This window comes from Hyla sarda, chromosome 2, assembly GCF_029499605.1.
Source record: "Hyla sarda isolate aHylSar1 chromosome 2, aHylSar1.hap1, whole genome shotgun sequence".
NCBI lineage: Eukaryota > Metazoa > Chordata > Amphibia > Anura > Hylidae > Hyla > Hyla sarda.
This window is the reverse complement of record NC_079190.1, coordinates 57,307,862-57,325,945: the sequence shown is the minus strand read 5'-3', so window position 1 is coordinate 57,325,945 and position 18,084 is coordinate 57,307,862. Positions and strand designations below refer to the sequence as shown.

The window sequence follows — 18,084 nt, the reverse complement described above, 5'->3', positions numbered from 1 at the left end:
TTTACTTTTTATTTTATTTTGTGTAAGTGTAGTGTAATGTAGTGTTTTTAGGGTACAGTCACACGGGCGGGGGGTTACAGCGAGTTTGAGCTGCCGCGCAAAATTTGCTGCATCGCAAACTTGCAGCCTGATACTCACTGTAAGCCCCCTGCCCATGTGAATGTATCCTGTACATTCACAAGGGGGGGACCTCCAGCTGTTGCAAAACTACAACTCCCAGCATGCACAGTCTATCAGTGCATGCTGGTAGTTATAGTTTTGCAACAGCTGGAGGCACACGGGTTGGGAAACAGACAATGTTTCCCAACCAGTGTGCCTCCAGTTGTTGCAAAACCACAACTCTCAGCATTCTCAAGCATGCTGGGAGTAGTAGTTGGCAACATCTTTAGAGCCAGATGTTGCCGAACTACAACTCCCAGCATGCTTGGAGTTGTAGTTTTGCAACATCTGGAGGACTACAGTTTGCAGACCACTAATACAGTGGTTCCCAATCTGTGCCCTTCCAGATGTTGCAAAACTACAACTCCCAGTATGCCAAAACTGTCCAGGCATGCTGGGAGTTGTAGTTCTGCAACATCTGAAGGGCCAGATGTTACAGAACTACAACTCCCAGCATGCCTGGACAGTAAGGGCATGCTGAGAATGTGTAGTTTTGCAACATCTGGAAGGGCACAGTGGTCTCCAAACTGTGGACCTCCAGATGTTGCAAAACTGCAACTCCCAGCATGCCCAGACGCCAAGGGCTGTCTGGGCATGCTGGGAGTTGTAGTATACAGGGTCCCATTACAGCAATGCATGTCGCTTTACGGCGACGTGCATTGCTGTAAAGGGCCCGACCGCGGCTGAAGATCTACTCACCTGTCGCCGCCGCCGCCACCGTCTCCGCCGCCACAGTCTCCGCCGCCAGGATCCAGGTCTTCAGGTACGAGGTAAGTACCGGGGCCGGTCCCCAGCACTCCCCCGTCCCCCGCCGCGTCCTCCGGTCTTCCTCCCGTCCTCTCCGGACTTTCAGGGGCCGGGCAGGACAGGAGGAAGTAACCGCCCCCCCTCCTGTGATTGGTCGGTTAACTAACCGACAGATCGCAGGGTATAGGAGGAGGTGGCCGGCTTGCCACCTCGCTCCTAGGCTCCAGCATGGTCCTGGCTGTCTGTGACAGCCGGGATCATGCGAAATTACCGGGCGGTCGGGTCCCAGAGACCCGATCAGCCCGGTATCGCCGCAGATCGCAAGGGCGATTTCCCTTGCGATTTGTGGCGATCGCCGACATGGGGGCCTACATGGCCCCCCTCGACGTTTGCCCTGGATGCCTGCTGAAGGATTTCAGCAGGCATCCAGTTCCGATCTCTGCCCGGCGCGCGGCAGAGACCGGAAACCGCCAGGGCGTATGGATACGCCCTGGGTCCTTAAGGCCCAGGGTGTGAGGGCGTATCCATACGCCCTGGGTCCTTAAGAGGTTAACCGACCAATCGCAGGGGGGGGGGGGGGCGGTTACTTTCTCCCGTCCTGCCCGGCCCCTGGAAGTCCGGAGAGGACGGGAGGAAGACCGGAGGACGCGGCGGGGGACGGGGGAGTGCTGGGGCCCGGCCCCGGTACTTACCTCGTCCCTGAAGACCCGGATCCCGGCGAGGAAGATGGCGGCGGCGGCGACAGGTGAGTAGATCTTCAGCCGCGGTCGGGCCCTCTACAGCAATGCACGTCGCCGTAAAGCGACATGCATTGCTGTATTGGGACCCTATATACTACAACTCCCAGCATGCCCAGACAGCCCTTGGCATCTGGGCATGCTGGGAGTTGCAGTTTTGCAACATCTGGAGGTCCACAGTTTGGAGACCACTGTGCCCTTCCAGATGTTGCAAAACTACACATTCTCAGCATGCCCTTACTGTCCAGGCATGCTGGGAGTTGTAGTTCTGTAACATCTGGCCCTTCAGATGTTGCAGAACTACAACTCCCAGCATGCCTGGACAGTTTTGGCATACTGGGAGTTGTAGTTTTGCAACATCTGGAAGGGCACAGATTGGGAACCACTGTATTAGTGGTCTGCAAACTGTAGTCCTCCAGATGTTGCAAACTACAACTCCAAGCATGCTGGGAGTTGTAGTTCGGCAACATCTGGCTCTAAAGATGTTGCCGAACTACTACTCCCAGCGTGCCTGAGAATGTTTGGGAGTTGTGGTTTTGCAACAACAGGAGGCACACTGGTTGGGAAACATTGTCTGTTTCCTAACTCAGTGTTTCCCAACCCGTGTGCCTCCAGCTGTTGCAAAACTATAACTACCAGCATGCACTGATAGACTGTGCATGCTGGGAGTTGTAGTTTTGAAACAGCTGGAGGTCCCCCCCTTGTGAATGTACAGGGTACATTCACATGGGCAGGGGGCTTACAGTGAGTATCAGGCTGCAAGTTTGCGATGCAGCAAATTTTGCGCGGCAGCTCAAACTCGCAGCGGGAAAATCGCTGTAACCCCCCCTGCCCGTGTGACTGTACCCTACACTACACTACACTACACTACACTAACGCAAAATAAAATAAAAAGTAAAAAACACTACATATACACATACCCCTACACAGCCCCCCTCCCCAATAAAAATGAAAAACGTCTGGTACGCCACTGTTTTCAAAATGGAGCCTCCAGCTGTTGCAAAACAACAACTCCCAGTATTGCCGGACAGCCGTTGACTGTCCAAGCATGCTGGGAGTTTTGCAACAGCTGGAGGCACCCTGTTTGGGAATCACTGGCGTAGAATACCCCTATGTCCACCCCTATGCAAATCCCTAATTCAGGCCTCAAATGCGCATGGCGCTCTCACTTTGGAGCCCTGTCGTATTTCAAGGCAACAGTTTAGGGTCACATATGGGGTATAGCCGTACTCGGGAGAAATTGCCTTACAAATTTTGGGGGGCTTTTTCTCCTTTCACCCCTTATGAAAAGGGGAAGTTGGGGTCTTCACCAGCATGTTAGTGTAAAAAAATACATTTTTTACACTAACATGCTGGTGTTGCCCTATACTTTTCATTTTGACAAGAGGTAAAAGGGAAAAAAGCCCCCCAAAATTTGTAATGCAACTTCTCCCGACTACGGAGATACCCCATATGTGGGCGCAAAGTGCTCTGGGGGCGCACAACAAGGCTCAGAAGGGAGAGTGCACCATGTACATTTGAGGTGATTTGCACAGAGGTGGCTGATTGTTACAGCGGTTTTGACAAACGCAAAAAAAAAAAAAAAAAACACATGTGACCCCATTTCGGAAACTACACCCCTCACGGAATGTAATGAGGGGTGCAGTGAGAATTTACACCCCACTGGTGCCTGACAGATCTTTGGAACAGTGGGCTGCGCAAATGAAAAATTTTGTACAGCCCACTGTTCCAAAGATCTGACAGACACCAGTGGGGGGTAAATGCTCACTCTACCCCTTGTTACGTTCCTCAAGGGGTCTAGTTTCCAAAATGGTATGCCATGTGGGGGTTATTTTGCTGTTCTGGCACCATTGGGGCTTCCTAAATGCGACAAGCCCCCCGAGCAAAATTTGCTCTCAAAAAGCCAAATATGACTCCTTCTCTTCTGAGCATTGTAGTTCGCCTGTAGTGCGCTTCAGGTCAACTTATGGGGTACCTCCATACTCGGAAGAGATGGGGTTACAAATTTTGGGGTGTATATTCTGCTATTAACCCTTGCAAAAATGTGAAATTTGGGGGGGGGGGGGGAACACACATTTTAGTGAAAATTTTTTTTTTTTTGTTTACGTATGCAAAAGCCGTGAAACCCCTGTGGGGTATTAAGGCTCACTTTATTCCTTATTACGTTCCTCAAGGGGTCTAGTTTCCAAAATGGTATGGCATGTGAGTATTTTTTGCTGTCCTGGCACCATAGGGGCTTCCTAAATGCGACATGCCCCCGAGCAAAATTTGCTCTCAAAAAGCCAAATATGACTCCTTCTCTTCTGAGCATTGTAGTTCGCCCATAGTGCACTTCATGTCAACTTATGGGGTACCTCCATACTCAGAAGAGATGGGGTTACAAATTTTGGGTGGTATTTTCTGCTATTAACCCTTGCAAAAATGTGAAATTTGGGGGGAAACACACATTTTTTTGAAATTTTTAAAATTTTTTTTTACATATGCAAAAGTCGTGAAACACCTGTGGGGTAATAAGGCTCACTTTTTCTTTGTTACGTTCCTCAAGGGGTATAGTTTCCAAAATGGTATGCCATGTGTTTTATTTTTTCCTGTTCTGGCACCATAGGGGCTTCCTAAATGCAACATGCCCCCCAAAAACCATTTCAGAAAAACGTACGCTCCAAAATCCCCTTGTCGCTCCTTCCCTTCTGAGCCCTCTACTGTGCCCGCCGAACACTTTACATAGACATATGAGGTATGTGCTTACTCGAGAGAAATTGGGCTACAAATATAAGTATACATTTTCTCCGTTTACCCCTTGTAAAAATTCAAAAATTGGGTCTACAAGAACATGCGAGTGTAAAAAATGAAGATTGTGAATTTTCTCCTTCACTTTGCTGCTATTCCTGTGAAACACCTAAAGGGTTAAAATGCTGACTGAATGTCATTTTGAATACTTTGGGGGGTGCAGTTTTTATAATGGGGTCATTTGTGGGGTATTTCTAAGATGAAGACCCTTCAAATCCACTTCAAACCTGAACTGGTCCCTGAAAAATTGTGATTTTGCAAATTTTGTGAAAAATTGGAAAATTGCTGCTGAACTTTGAAGCCCTCTGATGTCTTCCAAAAGTAAAAACTCGTCAATTTTATGATGCAAATATAAAGTAGACATATTGTATATGTGAATAAAATAAAATAATATTTGGAATATCCATTTTCATTACAAGCAGAGAGCTTCAAAGTTAGAAAAATGCAAAATTTTCTAATTTTTCATCAAATTTTGGGATTTTTCACCAAGAAAGGATGCAAGTTACCAAAAAATTTTACCACTAAGTTAAAGTAGAATATGTCACGAAAAAACAATCTCGGAATCAGAATGATAATTAAAAGCATTCCAGAGTTATTAATGTTTAAAGTGACAGTGGTCAGATGTGCAAAAAATGGCCGGGTCCTAAGGTGTAAAATGGCTGGGTCCTTAAGGGGTTAAATGGTAAAATGAAAGGTATCATTACAAATTAAATAAGTACCGCAAAAAACAAGCCCACACATGCCTCTTTAGATGGACAATTGAAAGCGTTATGGTTGTGAAACTAGATTTCCAAAGAGGGTTTTTTTTCTGGCATTTTTTGAGAACTGCCTCTGCAGTATTTGAGCCAAAGCCAGAATTGTATGGAAAAGGAGTAGGAAATATAAAGGAAGGACTTATACTTCTCCTTCCTACTGGATCCTCTTCTGGCTGTGGCTCAAAATGTGCTGTGTCAGTTTTCCACAAAAAAAAAACACCAGGAAAAAACCTGTGAGAAAATAATGCAACTATTTGGCTGCGTCATTAAAGAGTTAATCCCTTGCAAAAAAAAAAAGTACATGGTAGATACCTGAGGGTGTCTTTCGTATTCTAGCCTACATTCCTAGGCACATTTTTTTCAACAATAAATAAGAGGATTAATGTAGCTTGAGAGTAAACCTGTTGAAGCACTTCTTATCTGTCTGATGGTATGTCACTCGTATTCAGCCGCACCTATCCTATGACTAACGTTTGACCATTGAACCTTGTGTGTAAGAATATGCAATATGTCTAATCCATAAAAATGCAGTTTTATCTCAAAATAACATTCTTTTCTCTTATAATTTATGTGCTGTCTTTTCATGTGAAAATCAGGCCTCATTTTTATGTCATTTTTATCTGTTTATTTTTTGTCAGGGGAAATGTAAAAAAAAACAAAAAACGGAAAAAGGTCTTTACATTTATTTTTATTAATAGCACAAAATGACTTTGAAATACTTTTTTAACCCCTTAAGGACAGATCCATTTTTTATCTCAATGACCAGGCTCTTTTTTATTTTTTATTTGACATGTGTCTTTAAATGGTAATAACTTCAGAACGCTTTTTCTGAGCAGAGCGATTCTGAGATAGTTTTTTCGTGACATATTGTACTTTATATAAGTGGTGCATTTTTGTTGACACATGCAGCATTTTTTTGTGAAAAACTTCTAAATATTGGGAAAAACTGGAAAATTTCAGCTTTTTTGTTGTTGTGTACACTGTGCGGTAAAAGTGATGTTGTATTTATTCTGTGGGCCAGTATGATTATGGCGATACCCATTTTATATAGCTTTCTATGTTCTTTTTCCTTTTCTGAGCAAAATTCTTCCCCATGCAGGATAATTTACATTATAGTTTTATAGTACACGTCATTACAGACGTGGCAATACCAATTATGTATATGATTTGTGTTTTTGATCTTTTTTGGGGATAATACAGGGCTTTTATTGGGAAAAGGGCATTTTTTAATTTTTTTTTTACACTTCATACTTTTATTGATGAACTTTTTATTTTATTTTTTACACTTTTTACAGGTTATACTATGCTGCAATACATTTGTACTGCAGCACAGTATGACCTGTGAGCTGCACACTTTACAGCCTGTGTGATCCAGCCTGTATAGCTGTGGCTATATGTGAGTAACGGGGTTAACTAAGGAAGAGGACCCCCACTGTTCCTACGGACTCTGACTTTGGGGACCTCACCACAAGGTAACGTATGTAATACGGTACCGGGACACCACATATATAACACATATAAATTTATGTCAGTACAACTGCTGCAGTATACACACTATTAGTTATGTAAGATCTACAACCATGTAAATATTCTCCAGTAGTTTTCAGAGGTTACATATTTGGGTTATTTTTTTTAAATATTGGAATAAGTTCCAGACAGTGGGTGCAGTAGTAGGAATTCTTGCAGCATGATGATATAGGTCAGCTTAGCGGGTGAGGAGTAAAGTGCGGAAAAGCAACAGTAATAGTAGAAGATTGGATTTCACTTTTTCTCTCTGAACTCCATATACACTCTTAAAGGGTTACTGTCATTTAAAACAGTCATTTGAGACTGTCATTTGAGACCAGCTACGATCGAGTGTTAGGCTGTGTTCACATATATCAGTTGTCTGGCATGGTTTCCCTCTGGTGTGCACCGGAGGGAAACTGATGCTAGAACTGATCCCATTCATTCGAATTGGACAGTTCACAATCATCCAGTGTCTCAGTTTTGATGCTGAAGGTTGGACACGCTGAAGGGCACGGGACAGGGGAACAAAGCTTGCTGCAAAACAATGGATGCTGGACGCCATACAACTGATGATAACTTGTCATCAGTTGCGTCTAGATCTAGGCCGGATGCCGGACATATGTGAACATAGCCTAACAGTTCACTGGCTGGGTTCACCCTCTGTCTGTGTGTACTTCTAACCTATGTATTTATACTCTTGGAGAGGAGAGGAAACGTATACACGGATGGTAAAAACTGATTCTGCTGTATCCCATACGGTAGAATACGTTTTCCATTGCCTTACTTTATAAGGCTATATTCACACAGCAGAATTTACACGAGTCCGTGCAAATTACACTCAGCAAAGCTTGCAGAATGGAATTGGGGAATTCTGTGTTCTCTAAACACAGAATTCTGCCGAAATTCAAGCCCCATTGAGTTCAATGGGATTCCGCTTGAAATTCCACAAAATTATAAGTCTGGACTAATATTTTTGAATGAATGAGACCGAATGGGACAGCGGAATCCTACTGAACATAATGGCCCTCATTTGCTAAGAGTGTTGGGTTTTTAATAGTGTGAAATGTTGTTTGAAACTTGTAGGATTCCTCTCTATTTACTATGAGGATACAGATTTACAAGTCGGGAAAATTTTCTGACCAGCTATTTCTAGGTGGAAATTTCCAGCCATTTATTCACACGATTTTCTTATTCAACAGTAAATAGGTTGGCCAAGCCCCCTTTGAGACAGACCATGCCGCCTTTTCAGCTTTTCACAATGCAATGCCGAGTTAGTCGGATTTTCCTGGTGCACACTGTCGCACACTGTCTGAGACATGTCTAGGGGGTTTTAGCTTAGTAAATAAGGGCCAATGTGCATAAATTCATGTTGAATTTTCTGGTGGAATTAAGCACAGAATTTCCGCGGTGTGAACATGGCCTAAGGGTGCATTTACATCACATTTGTGCCTTTCTGTCAGGCTCTATGTCAGCATCATATAGGAAAGCTGTCGAAACAGGAAGATGTAGAGCCTGATGTACCCATTGACTTGAGTGGGGAAACATAGTTTAACCTCTTAAGGACCCGGCCATTTTACACCTTAGGACCCGGCCATTTTTTGAACATCTGACCACTGTCACTTTAAACATTAATAACTCTGGAATGCTTTTAGTTATCATTCTGATTCCAAGATTGTTTTTTCGTGACATATTCTACTTTAACATAGTGGTAAAAAATTTTTGGTAACTTGCTTCCTTTCTTGGTGAAAAATCCCAAAATTTTATGAAAAATTTGAACATTTTGCATTTTTCTAACTTTGAAGCTCTCTGCTTGTAAGGAAAATGGATATTCAAAATATATTTTTTTTATTCACATAAACAACATGTCTACTTTATGTTTGCATCATAAAATTGACAAGTTTTTGCTTTTGGAAGACACCAGAAGGTTTCAAAGTTCAGCAGCAATTTTCCAATTTTTCACAAAATTTCCAAACTCACTATTTTTCAGGGACCAGTTCAGGTTTGAAGTGGATTTGAAGGGTCTTCATCTTAGAAATACCCCAGAAATTACCCCATTATAAAAACTGCACCCCCCAAAGTATTCAAAATGATTTTTGGTCAGCCTTTTAACCCTTTAGGTGTTTCACAGGAATAGCAGCAAAGTGAAGGAGAAAATTCACAATCTTCATTTTTTACACTCGCATGTTCTTGTAGACCCAATTTTTGAATTTTTACAAGGGGTAAAAGGAGAAAATTTATACTTATATTTGTAGCCCAATTTCTCTCGAGTAAGGACATACCTCATATGTCTATGTAAAAAGTTCCGCGGGCGCAGTAGAGGTCTCAGAAGTGAAGGAGCAACAAGGGGATTTTGGAGAGTAAGTTTTTCTGAAATGGTTTTTGGGGGGCATGTTGCATTTAGGAAGCCCCTATGGTGCCAGAACAGCAAAAAAAAAAAAAAAACACATGCCATACCATTTTGGAAACAAGACCCCTTGAGGAACGTAACAAGGAATTAAGTGAGCCTTAATACCCCACATGTGTTTCATGACTTTTGCATATGTAAAAAAATAAAATAAAATTTCACTAAAATGTGTGTTTCCCCCCAAATTTCACATTTTGCAAGGGTTAATAGCAGAAAATACCCCCCAAAATTTGTAACCCCATCTCTTCTGAGTATTGAGGTACCCCATAAGTTGACCAGAAGTGCACTACGGGCGAACTACAATGCTCAGAAGAGAAGGAGTCATATTTGGCTTTTTGAGAGAAAATTTTGCTCGGGGGCGTGTCGCATTTAGGAAGCCTCTATGGTGCCAGGAGAGCAAAAAAAAACCACATGCCATACCATTTTGGAAACTAGACCCCTTGAGGAACGTAACAAGGAATAAAGTGAGCCTTAATACCCCACAGGGGTTTCACGACTTTTGCATACGTAAAAAAAAAAAAAAAATCACTAAAATGTGTGTTTCCCCCCAAATTTCACATTTTTGCAAGGGTTAATAGCAAATAATACCCCCCAAAATTTGAAACCCCATCTCTTCTGAGTATGGAGGTACCCCATAAGTTCACCTGAAGTGTACTACGGGCGAACTACAATGCTCAGAAGAGAAGGAGTCATATTTAGCTTTTTGAGAGCAAATTTTGCTCGGGGGGCATGTCGCATTTAGGAAGCCCCTATGGTGCCAGGACAGCAAAATAACCCCCACATGGCATACCATTTTAGAAACTAGACCCCTTGAGGAACATAACAAGGGGTACAGTGAGCATTTTCCCCCACTGGTGTCTGTCAGATCTTTGGAAAAGTGGGCTGTACGAAATTTTTAATTTGTACAGCCCACTGTTCCAAAGATCTGTCAGACACCAGTGGGGTGTAAATGCTCACTGCACCCCTCATAACATTCCGTGAGGGATGTAGTTTCCAAAATGGGGTCACATGTAGGGTTTTGTTTTTTTTGCGTTTGTCAAAACCGCTGTAACAATCAGCCACCCCTGTGCAAATCACCTCAAATGTACATGGCGCACTCTCCCTTCTGGGCCTTGTTGTGCGCCCCCAGAGCACTTTGCGCCCACATATGGGGTATCTCCGTAGTCAGGAGAAATTGCATTACAAATTTTGGGGGGCTTTATTCCCTTTTACCTCTTGTCAAAATGAAAAGTATAGGGCAACACCAGCATGTTAGTGTAAAAAATTTATTTTTTTACACTAACATGCTGGTGTAGACCCTAACTTCACCTTTTCATAAGGGGTGAAAGGAGAAAAAGCCCCCCAAAATTTGTTAGCCAATTTCTCCCGAGTACGGCGATACCCCATATGTGGCCCTAAACTGTTGCCTTGAAATGCAACAGGGCTCCAAAGTGAGAGCGCCATGTGCATTTGAGGTCTGAATTAGGGATTTGCATAGGGGTGGACATAGGGTTATTCTACGCCAGTGATTCCCAAACAGGGTGCCTCCAGCTGTTGCAAAACTCCCAGCATGCTTGGACAGTCAACGGCTGTCCAGCAATACTGGGAGTTGTTGTTTTTCAACAGCTGGAGGCTCCATTTTGGAAACAGTGGCGTACCAGACATTTTTCATTTGTATTGGGGAGGGGAGGGGGGCTGTGTAGGGGTATGTGTATATGTAGTGTTTTTTACTTTTTATTTTATTTTGTGTTAGTGTAGTGTAGTGTAGTGTTTTTAGGGTACAGTCACACGGGCGGGGGATTACACGAGTTTCCCGCTGCGAGTTTGAGATGCCGCGCAAAATTTGCTGCATCACAAACTTGCAGCCTGATACTCACTGTAAGCCCTGCCCATGTTAATGTACCCTGTACATTCAAAACTACAACTCCCAGCATGCATCAGTGCATGCTGGTAGTTATAGTTTTGCAACAGCTGGAGGCACACAGGTTGGGAAACACTGAGTTAGGAAACAGACAATGTTTCCCAACCAGTGTGCCTCCAGTTGTTGCAAAACCACTACTCCCAAACATTCTCAGGCATGCTGGAAGTAGTAGTTCGGCAACATCTTTAGAGCCAGATGTTGCCGAACTACAACTCCCAGCATGCTTGGAGTTGTATTTTGCAACACCTGGAGGACTACAGTTTGCAGACCACTAATACAGTGGTTCCTAATCTGTGCCCTTCCAGATGTTGCAAAACTACAACTCCCAGTATGCAAAAACAGTCCAGGCATGCTGGGAGTTGTAGTTCTGCAACATCTGAAGGGCCAGATGTTACAGAACTACAACTCCCAGCATGCCTGGACAGTAAGGGCATGCTGAGAATGTGTAGTTTTGCAACATCTGGAAGGGCACAGTGGTCTCCAAACTGTGGACCTCCAGATGTTGCAAAACTGCAACTCCCAGCATGCCCAGGTGCCAAGGGCAGTCTGAGCATGCTGGGAGTTGTAGTATACATGGTCCCATTACAGCAATGCATGTCGCTTTACGGCGACGTGCATTGCTGTAAAGGGCCCGACCGCGGCTGAAGATCCACTCACCTGTCGCCGCCGTCTTCATCGCCGGGACCCGGGTCTTCAGGGACAAGGTAAGTACCGGGGCCGGGCCCCAGCACTCCCCCGTCCCCCGCCGCGTCCTCCGGTCTTCCTCCCGTCCTCTCCGGACTTCAAGGGGCCGGGCAGGGCGGGAGGAAGTAACCGCCCCCCCCCCCCTGAGATTGGTCGGTTAGCTAACCGAAGAATCGCAGGGGATAGGAGGAGGTGGCAGGCTTGCCACCTCGCTCCTATACGTTAGCATGGTCCTCGCTGTCCGTGACAACCGGGATCATGCAAAATTACCGGGCGGTCTGGTCCCAGAGACCCGATCCGCCTGGTATCGCCGCAGATCGCAAGGGCGATTTCCCTTGCGATTTGCGGCGATCGCCGACATGGGGGGCCTACATGGCCCCCCTCAGCGTTTGCCCTGGATGCCTGCTGAAGCATTTCAGCAGGCATCTGGTTCCGATCTCTGCCCGGCGCACGGCAGGGACCAGAAAACGCCAGAGCATATGGATACGCCCTGGGTCCTTAAGGCCCAGGGTGTGAGGGCGTATCCATACGCCCTGGGTCCTTAAGAGGTTAAAGGGGTATTCCAGGAGAAAACTATTTTTTATATATCAACTGGCTCCAGAAAGTCAAACAGATTTGTAAATTACTTCTATTACGGTAAAAAATCTTAATCCTTCAAATAATAATCAACTACTGAAGTTGAGTTGCTCTTTTCTGTCTGGCAACAGTGCTTTCTGTTGACATCTCTGCTTGTTTTGGGAACTGCACAGAGTAGGAGAGGTTTGCTATTGGGATTTGCTTCTACTCTGGACAGTTTCTGAGACAGGTGTCATCAGAGAGCACTTAGACAGAAAAGAATAACTCAACTTCAGCAGCTCATTAGTACTGAAAGGATTAAGATTTTCTTTAATAGAAGTAATTTACAAATCTGTTTAACTTTCTGGAGCCAGATGATATATAAAAATAGTTTTTTTTCCTGGATAACCCCTTTAATTGTGACTCCATTTGGTCAGTTGCATGAATTTTGGTCAGTTGCACCCCTTCTGTGTGAAACTCTGGATTTCTGAGTCCTGCACATAAAGCAAATGTATAAAATGGAGTCACAATTAAACTCTGTTTCCTTTTTTGAAAGCTTCCTGAGGGGAGGGCTGAAATGTGGTGTGAATGTAACCAAAGAAACCTGTATACAATAGCATATTCTTCTACACTATTTATATACAGCAAAATTAAACATCATAAAGTGAAAACGTTAAAACAGAAATACAAAATGCAGTATTTCAATCCTGTCCACAGGATTTAAATGGGCACTGTCATGAAATAAAAAAATTGATATGTTGTAGTACTTAAGTACTACAACATATCTCTAATATACTTTAATTAAAAAAAGTGATTTTAAACCAGTTTAAAATCACTTTTAAATTCGGCCACTAGGGGTCGCCCTCCTAGTGGCCGAATGCATTCTGCAGTGACGTCACTACAGAATTTCGACTCATTTAAGCCTGGCAATGAGTCGAAATTCAGTCACTGCTGTGCCTGAGCGGGGGGGGGGGTTGTGTGTTCACCTATACAGTATGACTCCAGTTTCCCCACTACAACTCCCAGCATGCCCTGACAGCCAATAGATGTCAGGGCAAGCTGGGAGTTGTAGTGGGGAAATAGCTAGAGGGACGCTGAATAGGTCAACTAAGGGGGGGTGGGGAGGGGGAGTGGGTTGAGCGGAGCGGCGGGCCGGGGGGGGTTCCGGTAGGGCTGGACGGTATACCGGTCGCAGGATGTGCAGGAGTGGGAGCCGCTCAGCTCACGTGCGGTGCACATCCCCGCTCCCCCTGCAGCTGCCGCTGGCTCTCAGTGATCAGAGCCAGGGGAAAGCGCAGAAACTTCATTCCCTGGCTCTGATGTTTCCCTCAGCCCCGAGCCTGCTCCCTGTTCAGCCCCCCTCTCCCCTTCCTGCAGGCTGTTTGTTTATCATACCAGTCCCCAGGTGCGGGCTCTGCAGGGCCTCCTTCCCCTGCAAGCGCTAAATGTGACTGGCAGGCACAGGGCATCTGATCTTCATCCCCGCTCTGTTCTCTGATCCCCGAGCGGGGTTTGGAATCAGAAGCTCTGCAGCGCCCGTACATTCAGCGCTTGCAGGGGGAGAAGGCTCTGCTGATTCTCACATTCCCGTCCCTGCTCGGGGATCAGAGAACGGAGTGGGAACGAAGATCAGAAGCGCTGCGTCTGCACATTCTGCACTTGCAGGGGGAGAAAGCTCTGCAGTGGCCGCAGCTGGGGACCGGGATTATAAGCTGTGCAGCGGCGAAAATGTAAGTGAATAGCTGTCAGTGCGCCCATGGGGGAAATCATGATAGCGCTGCGGCTGACAGTTAGCCCCTTCCCCGCTATGGGGGCCGTGTGCATGGTCCCCATGGCGGGGAAGGGGTTAATTGTCAGCCGCTGCACTTATACACTGTTTCCCCCATGGTATCACGGTAATACCGTGATATACATATTAGGTCATACCGCCCAGCAATAGGTTGCGGGCTGCGCGGCGGGGAGGGGGTACTCTGGGTGAACTAAGGGGGAGGGAGAGTGGGTTGAGCGGCGCGACGGGGCCAGGGGGGTTGCGGGCTGCGCTGCTGGGAGCGGTATGTGCGGCCATTACAGATCCGGTGTTCACCTATACAGGGTGCCTCCAGTTGTTTACCCACTACAACTCCCAGCATACCCTGACAGCCAATAGATGTCAGGGCAAGCTCGGAGTTGCAGTGGGGAAACAGCTGGAGGCACCCTGTATAGGTGAACTACGGGCGGAAGTGTCGGCCTCAGCAGGCATCAGTGACGTGTTGCCTGCTGGGGAAGTCTGCCTGGTAGTGAGCACACTGCCAGGCAGACAAAAGGCATTTTTAATATGTAAAAAAAAAAATTAAAGGCAGGGTGGGGTTAGGGATAGATGGGTAATAGGCAGGGACAGAAAAAAGAAAAAAAGTGATGGTGGGAGCTACCCTTTAACATAGATAAGACAACCCTAGACATTTAGCATATGGTACAGATGTGTTTTACCTGTTAATGACCATGGACATTTATACTCATCCACGTGCCGTTAACAGGGTATGGCGCGGGCTCATGACTCGAGCCTGCGTCATACCGACCGGCCCCCAGCTGATTCCTGTAGCTGGGGGTCGGCGTTAATAGCCGACATGTGGCGATCGCTGCAGCCGGCTATCAACCCTTTAGATCGCCGCTGTCAAAGCTGACAGCAGTGTCTTAAGGTGCCTTTATCCCATCCCTGGTGGTCCAGTGGGGTGAATCTACCCCCCCCCACAGCACGATCACGGGGGAGCGATCCACTTCTGAGGTAGTCTGAGGGCTTACCTCTCCTTCCATGCCAGCTCCTGAGCTGAGAATTGTAATGCCTGGCAGGACCAGGCTTTATCAATCGAGCACAGAGCACACAGATCAATGTGGCTTTATGGAACCACATTGATCTGTATGAGGAATACAGATTCCTCCTAAAAGTCCTGTAAGGGGACTGAAAGTGTAAAAAAAAAAAAGTTTAAAAACACACACATTAACCTCTTCCTTATTAAAAGTTTAAATCACCCCCTTTTCCCAAATTCCATATAAAAAATATATAAACATAATAAAAATAAACATATATGGTATCGCTGCGTGCATAAATGTCTGAACTATAAAAATATATTGTTAATTAAAACCCACAGCCAATGGCGCAAGCGCCCAAAAATTCCAAAGTCCAAAATAGTATTTTGGTCACTTTTTATACCATAAAAAAATGAATAAAAAGCGATCAATAAGTCAGATCAAAACAAAAATGGTACAGATGAAAACTTCAGATGCATAGAAACGGAAGCCCCCAAAATTTACTAAATGGCGTTTTTTTCTTCAATTTTGTTGTACAATGATTTTTTTTCCCGTTTTGCGGTAGATTTTCTGGGTAAAATGACTGATGTCATTCCAAAGTAGAATTGGTGTTGCAAAAAAAAAAAAAGCCATCACATGGTTTTTAAGGTGCAAAATTGAAAGGGTTATGATTTTTAAAAAGTAAGGAGGAAAAAACGAAAGTGCAAAGACTGAAAAACGCTTGGTCCTTAAGGGGTTAAAGGAATAATGTGTAAATGATATACTTACCATTTTGCCTTGTGTACACTAAGCTAAACAAAGAAACAATTGAGTTTGCATAAACAAGTACAGTGATCCCTCAACTTACAATGGCCTCAACATACAATAGTTTCAACATACAATGGTCTTTTCTGGACCATCGTAACTTGAAACCAGACTCAACATACAATGCTACAGACAGTCCTTTGGATAGGGGATAAAATGTCTAGGGGCGGAATACCCCTATAAGTAAAACGTTTGTCACAGACGCAAAAGTAAACAAAATATGCAATGTCCCCTGGAGCAGAAATTCCTCTAAAATCTACCACTGTATATTACAACAAGCAAATTGTTTGTACAGATTGTCGACTTAGGTTCTGAAACTGTTTATTAAACTGGTTCAATATATTTATGAATGCATTTATTGCTGGTCCTTCTCAGATAAATATATGCTTTACTAAGCGGGCATGTCTACAGGCTCAGATTTAATGGACATTTAAACTCATTGATATAAATAGGAGGCAAGGACTAGAAGATCTGGTCTGATAACACAGAAGAGCTACTGTAGCACAAGTGCTGAAAAACTTAAAGCTGACTATGACAGAAAGGTGTCAGTGTATGGCTGCAGACAAGTCAGAATGCCCATGCTGACCCCTGACTACCACCAAATGGGCACGTGAGCATCGTAACTGGACCATGGAGCAATGGAAAAAGGTGACCTGGTCTGCTCTGGGCAATGTGCTGTTGGGAAACTTTTGATCATGGCATTTGGAAAAATGACATGTACTACAGACTAAGTACACTTCTATATAGCAACTGTATTTTTAATGGCAGTGGCCTTTTTTTAGTAGGATAATGTCCAAGCCACTATCACATCTGGGGTAGGCCACAGTGCAGATCTGAGCTCACCACAAACTTTCCAAACTTCTTGACCATGGGTCCTTAATAGCAACCCCAAACTGGGCAATGGTCTTGGAAAGTAAAAATAACCATCAGGGCAGCACAGCACACAAACCAAACCAGAAGCAAAAGTCAAAGTTTAAGAGTAGCATGGTACAAAATCTGCAGGCAAAAGGCAAGGTCAGGTCACAGGCAGAGGTCAGTTTAGGTAACATCACAGGAAAGCACTGGCAAAGAAGGCCAGTAAAAGGAGATATCCAAAATTACAGGCAACTCAGCTAGTGAGCTGCCTGTTTAAATCTCCTGCCACCAGGAGGTGAAAGCTCCGTAGCTGCAATGCCATAGCTGAATGGACCGGCGCCTGTCATACAGGACGAGTTTAAGGTGTTGTCTTAAATAAGAATTACAGCACACAAAGAATTTTTAGTGAGGTTTATCTTCATTTAATGAAAATCATAAAACATTGTATTTAAAGTGGAAAAAAAACACAATCCCTCTTCTAAATAAATCCCAGTGATAAATTGCCCTATGTTTGTGCATATTCTGTCATAAAGTGCATTAAACCAAGATAAGATAAAATATAAAAGCAATTGATCTAAATAAAATGATACAAATGACATAAAACATTTTTTTTTTAAGACTAAAGATACTTGGTCAGTAAAAAGTAGTTCCCAAAAGAAATAATTAAAAATGACCCACAATCCTAGTGCAGGCCCAGAGTCAACCTGTTCCATCCTAGAAAACATATTTCTGCTCATTCAGAGAATTATACATGGCTGTGTCACGCCGAGCGCTCCGGGTCCCGCTGCCTACCCGGAGCGCTCACGGCGTGTACCGTGCCAGTCTCAGCTGCCAGAGAGGTTGAGTCGCTACTGGGGAACACGACCTGGTAGTTACTGCCGCAGCAAGTCCATCCTGCTTTGCGGCGGGCTCTGGTGAACACCAGTAACTGCTGAGAACCGATTCCCCAGTACGGCCCGCGTCATCGCCTCTCTGGCACAGAGGATCCAGAAACAGTAGAATGAGGTGGGGACCCCAGTCTGAAACACACCAAAAAGGGACCAGTATTTGGAGGAGATATATATCACAGCTGCCCCACTTACTGTGCCCCAGTGCAACAAAGTTTGGAAAGGAAAAATATATTTAAGTACACATAGCAAGTTTGTAGCCAGGAATGCATTCAAAGGACACAAAGATTCTGTATTAAATGAGGATATTATTGAAAGGTTTGATTTTATAACAATATGTCAAATCAGACGATTTTGGAGAAAATATTGAGTATTTTTGATAATATATAGCACGTGATATACGGCGAAAAGATCTTAACAATAAATAATGAATAATAGTGTCATAACAGATAAAGCTATACTATGCATCATGCTGCCAAAAAGAAGCAAATCAGTAAAGTCAGTAAAGCGCACACAC

The 18,084-nt window shown here is 44.5% G+C and overlaps 1 long non-coding RNA gene across 2 annotated transcripts in view; it reads left to right on the top strand.

Annotated features, from left to right (window-relative positions):
- The window catches only part of LOC130358522 (uncharacterized), a 256,402-nt gene that overhangs the window by 78,384 nt on the left and 159,934 nt on the right, over positions 1-18,084 (top strand). The window lies entirely within an intron of this gene.